Here is a 13451-nt window from a genome sequence, read left to right on the forward strand (position 1 = left end):
GTAATTTACAATGTTCAATTTGCAACTTTTACAAAAGAATTTTATTCTAAGACTTATATGTTTATATTACTATTTTATGATTTTTATTAAACGTTATTTTTAATTTTTGTAATTAACAAATATAAAGATAGAAAAAAATGATATAAAGCTTTATTCCTTTATTTGTTAAACTAATTCACATTATAAAACTAGATTTTCCAAATATTTACATTGTAGAAAAGTCTAAAGTTAAGGAGAAATATATTTTAATTTAATTTTTCAAGAAAACATATGTCAAAACATGAAGAAGATATTCTTACATATTGTCAAACTTGTTTATTTCATTTCAGCAAGTTGTCTTATCATATTAATGGTAGCAAAGATATTCTTACATATTGTCAAAATTATTTATTTCATTTGAGTGAGTTGTCTATCATAGTAATGGTAGCTATAAAGTTTCAACCGAAAAAAATTAAAGTGAAAAAATAAAAGCTAACTCATGACTGTAGCAAGGATGCAACCAATAAGATTAGAAATAAATACTTTTTTGCAAATTAGTAAAATATCAATATATTTTAGAACTATATAGAGTTAAAAGTTTTTGAAAAATAAAAGAATATAATTGGATACTTTAATTGGAAAGGAGCATTTCACTGAATGCTAAAGTATCCTGCCTTCGGCAGGAACTAATAAAATGGTTGAGTTGTTCTCAATAAAATTTAATTGATTTTCTTTTACTTTGTAGAATTCAAAATCCATCAATGTATAATCATTATCATCCAACAAAATATATTTTGTTAATGGTCAACTATCATACCATTATAACATTGACATTTATATGGCGCACACATGTAACATATTCTACAATATGAGGATAAATTCCAAGGCTATGCAATCTTCACATATGGAACCCAAAGCTTGTCCCAATCTTCTTGCAAGGAAAGCTTATGCCTAGGATGATCTCCATTCAAATTTTCATGTGACAATTAAATGGTATGAACATAACTTTAAATAGTATTGTGACAAAACTTTACAATCAATAACAAACATGTACAGGTGAAGCTTAGCCAACAAAAACTACCCCAATAAAAATTCATAAACAATTGCACAAAGAACTTGAAACTATATTTAAAATATTTTAGGGCAACTTGATGTAAGATCATTCCAAGATAAGGATGATATTGCATCACACACCCTTGGAAAAATGTTTTGATCCAAGTATCACAATCAAGGATCAAATAGATACCTAACTTGTACACCCAATTTGCCTACAGAGTCTTATGCACTTTTTAAAAAATAAGTTTCCTAAAACATAAATAATGTCGTTAATGTGCAATATGAACATAATTGAAAAGAAGATAAAACCACATTCCTTAGGGTTCTAATATAAAACTTAAACTCTTATCAAGCCAAAATACTTTGAATGGCTAAATATTAAACATATTATTTTTGTTCTATGTTATTTATATTATAATAAATTATTATTGTAAATATGAACCAATTTTGTCATTTATGTCAATCAAATGTATGTGGTCCAAATGTATCTATTAACATGAGTATTTATTACTTCTATAATGCTGGAGTATTAAAATATTGTATAGTATTGTGATTCATGTCAAACTTATGGGGAGATCATTGCTAACAATTTGGTATGTGGTATCATATGTGTTGAAGGATGCATCTCCTAAGCGACATTGGTATTTATGTCCTCCTATAATCAAGCCAAAACATTTTTCAATAGCCAAACATTTTATAAACTTAGTCAACCCAACTTATAAAAATCCTTATATTGGTGGTGAAAATAGAGATTCCCTAATTTAGTTATGTAAACAAGTAATTAACCACCTTTCACATCCAATTACATTAAAGGGGAATGGAATTGATTGAATTTTAGTCCTCTTTGATTGAGTTGAAAGCAAACTATAGAAATTTTTGAATTGAATGCAAGATCTAGGGATAATGATGTAGAATTGATATTAAATAACATGCAAGGTTTTTTAGATTTGATATGGTGATATAAAGTACAAATATAAAAATAAGAGACATAGAGTAACTTGTGTCTGAAATGTAGACCTAAAAATGGAGGGCACTAGTAGTTGAGGCTGTTTTTTTTCCCTAATCTAGAAAGTATATATTTTTTCTTCTTTCAAAACTCTTTGACAAAGGAGCATACAATTGCTAGTGTCCTCCAACTAGGGCATATCACATCCCTACTTGAGACATATTAAGGTAAAGTATCATTTGGTTATTTTTCTTTGAATCGGTATGATAAACTACATCATCTTAAAGAGAGGCAAAATGTAAACAAATGAGAAAAATGTCCTAACAAAATTAACTAATTTTTTTGTTTATTTGATTATTTTACCATCATTCCTCTATTAATTATATTAAAATTTTAATTTATTTAATCAATTTATTAATGCCTTCCTTTGTTAATTAAAAATAGATCTTGTTTATCTAATTAATTCATTAGCCTTTTCTTTCCCTTTTCTTTGTCATCCTCGTATGACTAAATTCATTGAACTTAAAGACGAGTTATCAAAAGTCAACAAATTTTTGCTAAAAATTGTAACTAATTTAATTTCCTCTTCATGCAGTACTACTTCAGTCAACCATAAAAAATATGAAGGCAGGAACTTTAGCGCATGCGCCTCTTGTTTATAGATACTTAGAAGAATTATATTGGTGTTAAGGAGATTTGTATATTGATGTATTGATTGGGTATTGAATTATTATATTAGATAAGTATTTATTAGTGATTAGTTGTATAATTTGTATCAATCATTTTTTATTCTTCTATGTAGTTTATTGCGGTGATTATTGTACTAACCATCTACATAACATTTGGGCAATTACAAACTAAATTACCTTTTAGGTTGCTAAAGATTTTCAAAGGTCTTACAACCATGCAACATGGTCAGTTTGAACTAGTCCAATGCAGTGAGACCACCTTCTAATCTGGTAGAGGATAAGAGAAGATAGAGACTTATTGAAAGATAAGTTTTTTTTGTTTATAATGAATTATTTAATGTTTTTATTTATCTGTACAGAATGGATAATTATGTTTTATGTTGAAGTTGATGAAAGATCAACCCCATAGCTACCAAGAATCACATGCATGCAAACACCTATCATACAAAGAGAGAGACAAAAGCTATGGAGACTGGAATTTCCACATCCATAGATGAGACATTCTTGATGAGAAAAAAAAAAGAATGCTATCATCAAAAGTGAATGAATGATTACAAAGAGATCAATCCTTATAAAATGAGGTCAAAACCCTAGTAGGTAACTAACCTAGGTTGCATGATAATAATTAATAAAAGAATCTATTATTATATGCCCAAAATTTAGCTTAAGTAATTTATAGATTATTATTGACTTAATAATTAAATCTATATGATTTAATTACTAAGAAAATAATTTATTACTCTAACATTTTATAAAGGTTGATTTACGATCCTAGTGGAACTCTTCCATGATTATTAGTTCTTTCTTATCACAAGCATTCTTCTCTAGAAATAAGGATCTAAATGTAAGTAGTTGAATAATTCAGTTGTTAGGTAGCTTTATATATTGTAATGCCCCACCCGAAGATCCTTGGAACACAAGGATGAACACATGCACTGAATAAATTTTTTTAAAGATAAGTTACTTAACAATAGCATAAAGTAACCAAGTACAAGAGTGAAACAACTATACAAGATATTAAAACAAGGAACATGGCTAATCTCACATGTTCACTTACACCAGCGAAAGTCTTACAAACACTTCCAAAGATCCCCAAGCACTAAACCAACTCAAAATCAATGATCACACGAATCACAAGAATACACAAGGAGAGATGTTCTTTTTAAGCCCCAAAGAACAAGTTCATAACATGGTTAAACACACAAGTCCATTTCTGACTAACAATAACATAATAAAAGAATTACAAGTAGAGACCAACAACAGTCACACACGAGATGAGGGCTCAAAGTTACAACAACTCATCTACTAGACACCATGCTGAAAGATAAATGTTGAATCCAAAAATTTGGCAAGTCTGAAATCCTGAAGCCCTGAAATTTCCTAAATTCTTTATCTTAACTCAGAGAGGTCTAAAATCTATCTCAAATGAATTGTCGTATATATTAAAATATATCTTAAGTATAAGGAATTATACTCCTTATACTTAAACAATATATTTTAAACCCATAGAAAATTTGTTTTGAACTACAATGGTGTAAAACCAATAGGGTGCCCAAAACCAGTTTCCAAACTTTCCTCGACCAAGCCTAAATGCCCCATGTTTCTAGTGCGAGGAAATACTAATGTCAAACTCTACGCAACGAAGTGCATGACTTCGTGCAAGGAAGCGCATGGCTTTGCATGAGACTTTGTTTCTCCGCATGAGGAAGTACATGCTTGCATGAGGAAATGACCTTCCCAAGTGAGAAAATAGCCGACAATATTGTTAGAGATAGATAATCCTAAGGGGGGGTGAATCAATATTGTACAAACTTTTGTCCACGACTAAATATAGTTAATTACTTTATAACTTGCATATGAAAGTAAACCAACAATGCTGAACAATAAATATAACCATACACATATAGAACTCATAACATCATTATTTGTTAACTAGGGAAACCCTGGCCAAGGAAAAACCTTGGTGGAGATGATACCCACTAGATGATTCACTAAACAATAGGATATTGTTAAGGATGTTGACCCTGTTAGGAGTCTGTGAAGTACATATAGTGTCTCGAGCCCTTGTTAGAGGACTAGGCCTTGTTAGAAGCCTCAACCCTATTGGGAGTTGCTAAAACCTTGTTAGGAATTGGTAGAATAATTACAATGTATGCAAGAAGAGCCCACTGCCCTAACATGCAATTATACAATTCAATTCCTTCACGAGATAGGTACACATATATTACTTGCTTGTTGTTGTAACTCACACTTGATCTGATCTTACATTAGATTTCGCATCACATAAGGCTTGCAAATAGTTCTCACAATAGTTCGCATGTCACATCTAATCACGCAACTTTTCAGTTTATCTACGCAAGATAAGATCTTTACTTATACCTTGCACAATCACAAAACTTTTCATTGTCAACCCTCATGTCTTCACACACTTGACATAATATAAAATAACTTATGGAATAATATCCACATACTCAGCTCAACATAACTTAGTAATTATTTTGTAACCAAAATAATTCTTAAAGTCATACAACTATATTTACTTGTAATGCCCCGCCAAGGGATCCAAAAGAATTAACCTAAAGTTTTACTAATTCTACCAAACATTTTTTTTTTTAAGAATAGAGAATAACATACACATCAATCATAAAGTAGCAGAAGCAATAACATATAATCATATAGAAGCAAACATAACAAATTACATTCCTTAAGGATCCCAAGACGTTGAATCACATTTAAATTTAATTAACACTAAGTCTAACAATTACCACATCCATATGAAAGAATAATTAAAAGTCCACAACCCATTAAATAATATACATTTTTTCTAAATGCCACTTGGCAGTAAAATTCAGAATTCTCAATCATCCACTGTACATGTCACAGGGTATGAAAGGCTAAAAGAATATACATTTATAAAAATAGATCACATCATCCTCCTCGAATCCATGATACAAAGTACAATGCAATAAATGAAACCATCCATCATAAAGATATAACTATCCATCATAAAGATACAACCATCCATCATAATACACAGAAATAAAATGAAAGGAAATGCAGACAAGGAAACTCTAGCTACGGTACCAACGGACATATCTCAATGGTAAGAGTAAAAAGCACTACCACTCAACCTCGTGGTAACCCAAAAAGGCCCACTCCCACCATGCTAAGGAGATAGTATCAAGTCCCAAAAAGGATATCTATCCAAATATCAAAAGTAATCTCTAAGTCCAAGAAACCTTAAAAGTAATCTAACTCAAAGTTCTAAGATAAATCGACATTTATACCCAAAGGCACATAGAGACACATAGGGAATCTACTATGTAAGCAGGCAAGTGTCATCACACGAATCAACGCTAGATTTACCCTGGCATTCTCTCAAGACCTTGACCCCCTAATGATCTATATATGGCACTAGTATCCTCTTGTACTGACAAGGCATACTAACGATGCATGGTTGGAACCAAGCGTTCTCTCTACTCCCATCCTAGTCTGTATTGGCACTTGAGGCATGGACAAGAACATACAAAGACTCTTATTAGGTTCATTTTACTCTCATTTAGTGTAGTGTTTTCACTTATTAAACAACTTACAATGGATTACCCTGGTAGCCACTTAGGGCCCTGACCTCCATTGCAAGCCACTTCCCGATATTACATATAGATAACCTACCCTAGGCTCATAAAAGTATAAATAAAAGAATCATATAAAATTCACCTCAGTCCTATACAAGTGACTAGAAAGCATCAAAAGATAATTGACCATAACACATCAATTCTGTATGAGCAACTGGAAAGCATCCCAAAAATAACTGATCAAAGCCTCAAAATGGTTAAGTCAAATATGTCATAACATGACATCACCAATAAAAAATCATACGAAACACCTCAGTCCTATAAAAGTGACTGGAAAGCAATCCAAATATAACTAATCAAAGACTCCAAAAAGGTTAAGTCAAGTATGTCATACATTCACCTCAGCTTCACACAAGAACACTAGAAAGAAATAACGAACAATAGATTCAAACTCATCATAGAGCATACCAAATACATTACCATGGTTGGGTTAAAAGATCAAAGATCAATTTAGCATAATACCACAATCACAAAACTCCCAAGTCTTTGGTAAACGTTCTAAAACTGGTCAACACTCTAATCAATCCAAACCCAAAAAACATAGACAACATACAAATAACAAAGTGTTGGTTTCATAGTTTGGTTTGATTTTGAAAATGTATACTTGTGTTAAATGTAAGGATTTCAGTTTTTTGTTTCGTTGTATGTTTCAAGTACATAAGATTCTCAGTTTACCCTACACGTTACCCATTCATTTTTTGAAATATCAAAAAGTCCAATTTCCTTAATTTGATTTCAAGTCAATTATTCCAAAGAATATAGGGATAATTATTTATTAAATTATATAAAAATAATAACTAATTATTTCCTAATGAGATGATTTAATTTTATTAAAGTCACTTATCATTATAAAACAAAATAAATCTAAATCTCATTAAAAACTCCTCATTTATTAATTTGATCTTAATTAAATTCCATTTAATTAAATTAATTAATAATCATATAAATGAAATAACCATAATAACCTTTTATTAATAATTAACAAAGTTAATAATAAATTCATTAATTAAAATGACTTAGCTTTAATTTTATATAAAAAAATTAATATTAAAATAAACTTAATAATAAAATTTATTAATTAAAATTAATAATAAAATAAAATTTAAAATATTTTTAAAAAGAACATACGTTTATTTCAAGGCCAGCGCAACCTTTTAGCATGTAGCTACCCTGTTGTCACAGGGCCTGTAGCAGCAGTGGTACGTTGTACCACTACTGTTGCAGTACCTACAATAGTAGAGGTACTACTACTTTTAAGCGGTGAGGGGTAGGGGGTGGGTTAAACCCACCCCTCCCAATAATTTTTTAAAATTTATATTATATTTTATTTCTAAAATTATTTTGTTGTAAAACAAAATAAACAAAACCCCCCTTTCTAAAACATTTTCAATTAAATTTATTTTATAAAATTTATATAAAACAAATTCCTTTTTTCAATAAAACATTTTTATTTTTATTTTATAACAGTTTTAGCCTTAATCTGATAGAAGAAATACAATCAACCGTTCGAATTCTCAATGGAATTTTCAAATTTAATACAAAACGCTTCCCCGTTAAAATTCTACTTTTAAATCTACTGAAGGAGGATTATATTGATCTTTTAATCTTTCTGTGTACAAAAGATTTAACAAACATACTAGAAATTCACAATACTGAAACATTCATCACAAGAATTATTCAGATAACCATTTGACAGTCATGATGAAGATAGGAAAAGAAAGAGTGTAATAAACTATGCGAGTAATCACAAGCATCTACCTGGACTCTGATGCTAATCACTACGCCCAAGAAGATTGTGAGAGAAATTTCCCCTCTGAAAACCTTCAATCTTCTGAAATTCTTTCCTCTTGCAAAATTCATAGTCCTTCGAAAATGAACCCTCAAATTGTGATATGGAGTTCTCTCCTAAAATCGGGGCACTAATTGTGCGATCACCTGAGGGAACTCGTTGCTCACCAGACTTCAACTCTTTAATATCTTTTCTTTATCTTTTTCATGCACATTTAATGAATTATAAATTAACTTTATTTAATTTTCACTTGACTTCTCTTTTCAATTAATTTATTAAATTTTAATCTCATGCACACATAATGCAATCTTAAAACTTTTGATAAATTAATATATTTTTCACTTTTTAATTAATTTTTGAAATGTTAATTGATAGAATATTTATTAACTTAAATAATAATAGTATTTAGCATTTATTTAAAAATGAACTCTAAATATATGATTATTAAATTAACTAAATATTATCACGTCCTAAAATTAAGCTTATAACTTTTATCTTTAAAGTTAAATTTAATTAATTTTCCAATTAATTAAATATAATTAGATATTAAAAATACCATAATAATTTTCCATTAAATTAAATTATTAATTTAATAATTTAATTTAACTTAATTAATAGAAAAATCACCAAAGACTCATAAAACAAAATACAAAAACCCATCATAGAAAAACACATACAAGATCAAACTAAAGGGTTGTAATCATGAATCAACATCATTTGATGCATTTGGAAGGTAATCAACTCAAATACTTGTCCTAATTTTCTAGGAAAGATGGGTTAAATGTTTAGGATTTGGACTTAAGAATATATCTCCCCTTTCTTACCATTGAGATAATGTGATAGGGTACGCTCATCCTGGCAATTTAGGGAAGTCAATACCTAGTACCTACAATCTGCATAAAATCCACGCATGTACAAACACAATATTCAAAGCTAAACAGGCAATGGTAGGAAGTGGTGCATCATGTAGATCCCGACTAGCAGGTGACTATGACTCCCTTCCTTAACCACATCATAAATGCCATACATAAAGAAAAGATACATGCACACCATACACATGCAGAATGGGGTAAGTATCCATAAGAAAACACAAATGATAATTCATCTAACTAATCATTATCAATAACTGAAAACACTGTAATAATCATCATGCATACATGAAGTATAGAGTATCAAGTAATCTCATCATAAATCAACTGAATCTAAAATAATATCTGACAATCTCAAAACAATGCTACTAATCATCAAGCATAAAACTAGCCTAAAAGAGTTTGATAATGATAACAATATGTAAACTAGGGGCATGCACTACATTACTGCTATACTCTGTTTTGCACTATTGGATACCTACATTGTTAATCTTACTATAACTTGCATTGTATTGTTCATGCACACATGCGCATTGGTACACATCATCATGATAGTGTCACAAACCTTTCCTCAACTACGCATAAGCTAACTCTCTACGCATCATCTGTACTCTTTAAATATGTTCTGTGAACTATTGCAAATTGTCTAATACTTAGACAATTATCTATCTTTAAATGTATAAATGAAATGTTGAATGTATATTGCCATAAATGACAACCATCAAGACATCCAACTGACCATATTGCCAAAAATATCCCCCTTTGGCATTGATGGCAACATTCGAGAAAATTGTGGGAGGATGGCGAGCGGGAGCGAGAACGGTGAGAGTTCGGGTGGGAATAAGATTTTGAATCCCCTATACCTGGAGAATAGTCTGGGAATCTCCCTATCAAATCTGGGGATGATAGTGAATCTGGGGATGCAGATGATGTTAGGTTCCTGGCGGATGCGGGGGTGGGGTGGGGGCCCAAATAGAATAAATCATGGTCTAGCTTGTTTAGGATTCGACCCATAGGAAAATCTACTTTTCCACTGGTTAAAGACATTTCAACGAAGGAGAAAGGTAAGTTTTCTATTGAGATTATTGATAGAAACATCTCTTGTATGGAGTCTACCCTGGTTGGGCATTTCATTGGTGCACAACCTAATATTAAATATGTGCGAGCTTTTGTGCGAAGAAAATGGTGTTTGAAGGGTCAAGTGGATATTTCTACTATGGCTAAAGGTTGTCTTTCTTTTGTTTCTCTTGTGATGAGGATAAGAGAGATATTTTGTGTAGTATTCCTTGGGTTATGGGGAAGCATACCATGCTTCTACAGAAATGGGCCCCCAATCTTTATTCCTTGGATGATTCAGCTATTCAAGCTCCTATATGGATGAAACTTCATGGTCTCCCTCTTGAGTTCTGGATGGAAGATGTTTTCAAAGGCATAGCCAACACCTTCAGGGAACTTCTCTCTTTAGATCCAGTGATGGTTTCTAGGAGGAGATTGAACTTTGCCAGGTTTTGTGTTGGAGTATCCCATGGGATAGACCTCCCAGAATCTATTGCTCTTAAATCTAAACTTGGGGTTTGGGACCAGAGGATTGAATATGAATCTATCCCTTTTACTTGCTTCCATTGCAAGAAAGCGGGTCACTAGGCTAAGAAATGTCCTTTATTGAAAGGTAAAGCTAAGAAGAATGCTAAGAAGAGCAAGAAAATCTGGGTCAAAAAAGCCCAACCTAAAGAGACAGTGGTGGGAGTCAAGGGGCTTGTTCCTCCTAATGACATTGCCCATTTGGATAGTAGTTGTTCTTCAGTGGGGGAAAAGAAAGATCTATCTAAAGAGTCTGTTGTGGTGATAGTTGAGGTGCTTTCTCCTACTAAGAACCAAGCTCATTTGGAAATCCCCAAGGAAGGTCATAAGGAAGTTGTGGGACCTGTTCCTTCAAAGGACCTTGCTCATTTGGATAGAAGAAGCGCTTTAGTAGGGGGAAAGAATGTTCAATCTTTAGAGGTTGTTGTGGCGACTACTAAGGTGACTTCTCCTACTAAGAACCAAGCTCATAAGGAAATTTCTAGCAATCCAAAGGTTGTAGTGGACGCGGTTGGTGTGGATGTTGTTTCCCACTAAGATACCCCAATATTGCATGATATTTCAAAGGAGAATGGGGAGATATCTGACTTGAGAAATCAAGATGGGGAGGATATTGTTTTGTCAGGTCCCTCAAAGGATCTTAGTTCTGCCTTACCTTTGACAATAGTGGCTGATTTGGCTTCCCCTTCCCTGGATCCTCTGGAGATTCCAGATTTGGAGACTCCTTTTATAGAGGATAGGATTAAGGTTTATGATGGCTCCCACAAGGAGACTTTACCCCGAGCCCCTTGTTAGGAATAAGGTGTCTCAACCTTGGATAATTCCTATTCTTATTATTTGTTTTGTAAAATGTATTTTCTTGCAAATAATGTTGATGTGTCGGCATCTTAAATTGTGTATAAGGAGATCATCCCTAAAATGGTTATGACAGATTCCTATGACACATAAGAGCTATGTCAGGAAGACTCAATGACAGGTGAAGACATGTGGCAACTGATAAATTTGAGTACTGTACACTCTACCCCAATAGTGGGGTTAAAAAAATTTTGGGGTTTCTATTTTCTCAGAGAATGGTTCCTATTTGGGGTTCCTAAAGTGAAGCGCACGTTATAAGCATTTTTAGGGTTGTGAAGAGAAGCGATGCAAAAAAGTGTATTGTTGGTACTGTGAGTTGCTACTGGAGTTTTCTGTTGTCGCTATTGAACTTGCATTGCAAGTGTATTGTAACCTTGTGTTGAAGATAATACATTGTGCAGGTTCTGGAGGGGTGGGGTTATTTTACCAAAAGGTTTTTCCCCACCAGAAAATCTTTGTGTTATGTGTTTCTCTCTCTATCTATTTTTTTATGCTTGGTTGGCTGAAATATTATTGTTTACATGATATTGAATCTGTAAGTGTAAAAGATTTTAATAGGATTTGCACCATATTTCTCTTAAGAGGTTAGTGTAGGAAGCTGTTTCCGCACCTAAGTTTCCTTACACCCCTATTGTGAAGGATAATTCCTTTGTTAGTGTAGTAGTTGAGGACATTCTCACTATTTCTCATGTTGAGGAAGTAGTTATGAAGAAGGATAGTTCTGGGACCTGTGGGACAACAGGAGGGAAGAAATCTAGAGGTAGAAGGATAAAAGATGGAGAGAACTTTACCCCAGTGAATATCAACAAGAAGGGAGCCAAAGTTGGTCTCAAGCCTTATAAGGGTAAGATCGGTCTATCTAAGAATGGTAGTGCTGCCATCAAGAATGGTGATGTTGGGTCTTTGCCATCTTCTACTGGTAGACCTTCTAATCATCATAAAAGAATAGCTAAGGCTATTAAGAGTATAGTTGATGGTTGTCAGAGAACTATCCTCAATTCAAAACATTTTGTTAAACTATGAAGATCATATCGTGGAATATTCGAGGGTTAAATAATCCTCACAAACATGATATTTTAAAATATATGATTAGGGATAATAGACCTGATATTTTTGTTATCCAGGAAACTAAGATGCTCAAAGATAAGGTGGAACGCCTCTCTATTTTTAAGGGAGGAAAGATTTTTGGAAGTGAATCTGATGGTGCTTTAGGTGGCTTAGCGGTTTTCTGGATTAACAAATGGATTTAAGGGGAACTCATTTATCAAAATAGAAATTTGATGAATGTGTGTTTTGTTAATTCTAAGGATAATTTTAGTTGGGTTCTCACTAATGTTTACGCCCCTAATACTAAATGGGGGAGGAAAGATTTGTGGGAAAAAAATTCTAATCAAAGAAAGCTTTTTGCTGAGGATAATTGGTTAGTGATAGGGGATTTTAATACCCCCTTAAAGGAATCTGAAAAAAGGGGAGGTAATCAATCCATTTTGGACAATAGATTAGATCTTATACACTTTACATGGGGTTGAGTATACATGGACGAATAGAAGAGCTAGTAAGGATCTTATTCAAGTTAGACTGGACTGGGCCCTTATCAGTAATGAATGGATTTTGAAGTTTAAATGCTCTCTTAATGCTCAAGTTCGGGTGGGCTCTGATCACTTTCCAATTTTCTTTTCTGCTGACCCTTTTAGTTTTAAAAAGAATTACCCTTTCAGATTTGAAAAAATGTGGAACCTTCATCCTAATTTGGAGATCCTCATTTAGGAGTGGTGGAATATTGATGTCGAGGGTACAAATATGTTTAGAGTGGCGACCAAACTGAAAAATGTCAAGAAACACATTAAAATCTGGAATAAAACTACTTTTGGTAATATTTTTGAGAACAAAACCAAGATATTTGAGGAGCTTAAAGACATTCAAAATAAGATTCAAGTTGATGGTTATGAGATGGTCTCTAGGGAAGAAGAGAGCAATAAACTAGTTAAACTTCATGATCTCATTTCTAAGGAGGAGACCTTTCGAAGATAGCATTCCCAAAAAAATATTCTT

The sequence above is a fragment of the Cupressus sempervirens genome, chromosome 1 (assembly GCF_028749045.1).
Source record: "Cupressus sempervirens isolate cs-2001-9-10 chromosome 1, ASM2874904v1, whole genome shotgun sequence".
Classification (NCBI taxonomy): Eukaryota; Viridiplantae; Streptophyta; class Pinopsida; order Cupressales; family Cupressaceae; genus Cupressus; species Cupressus sempervirens.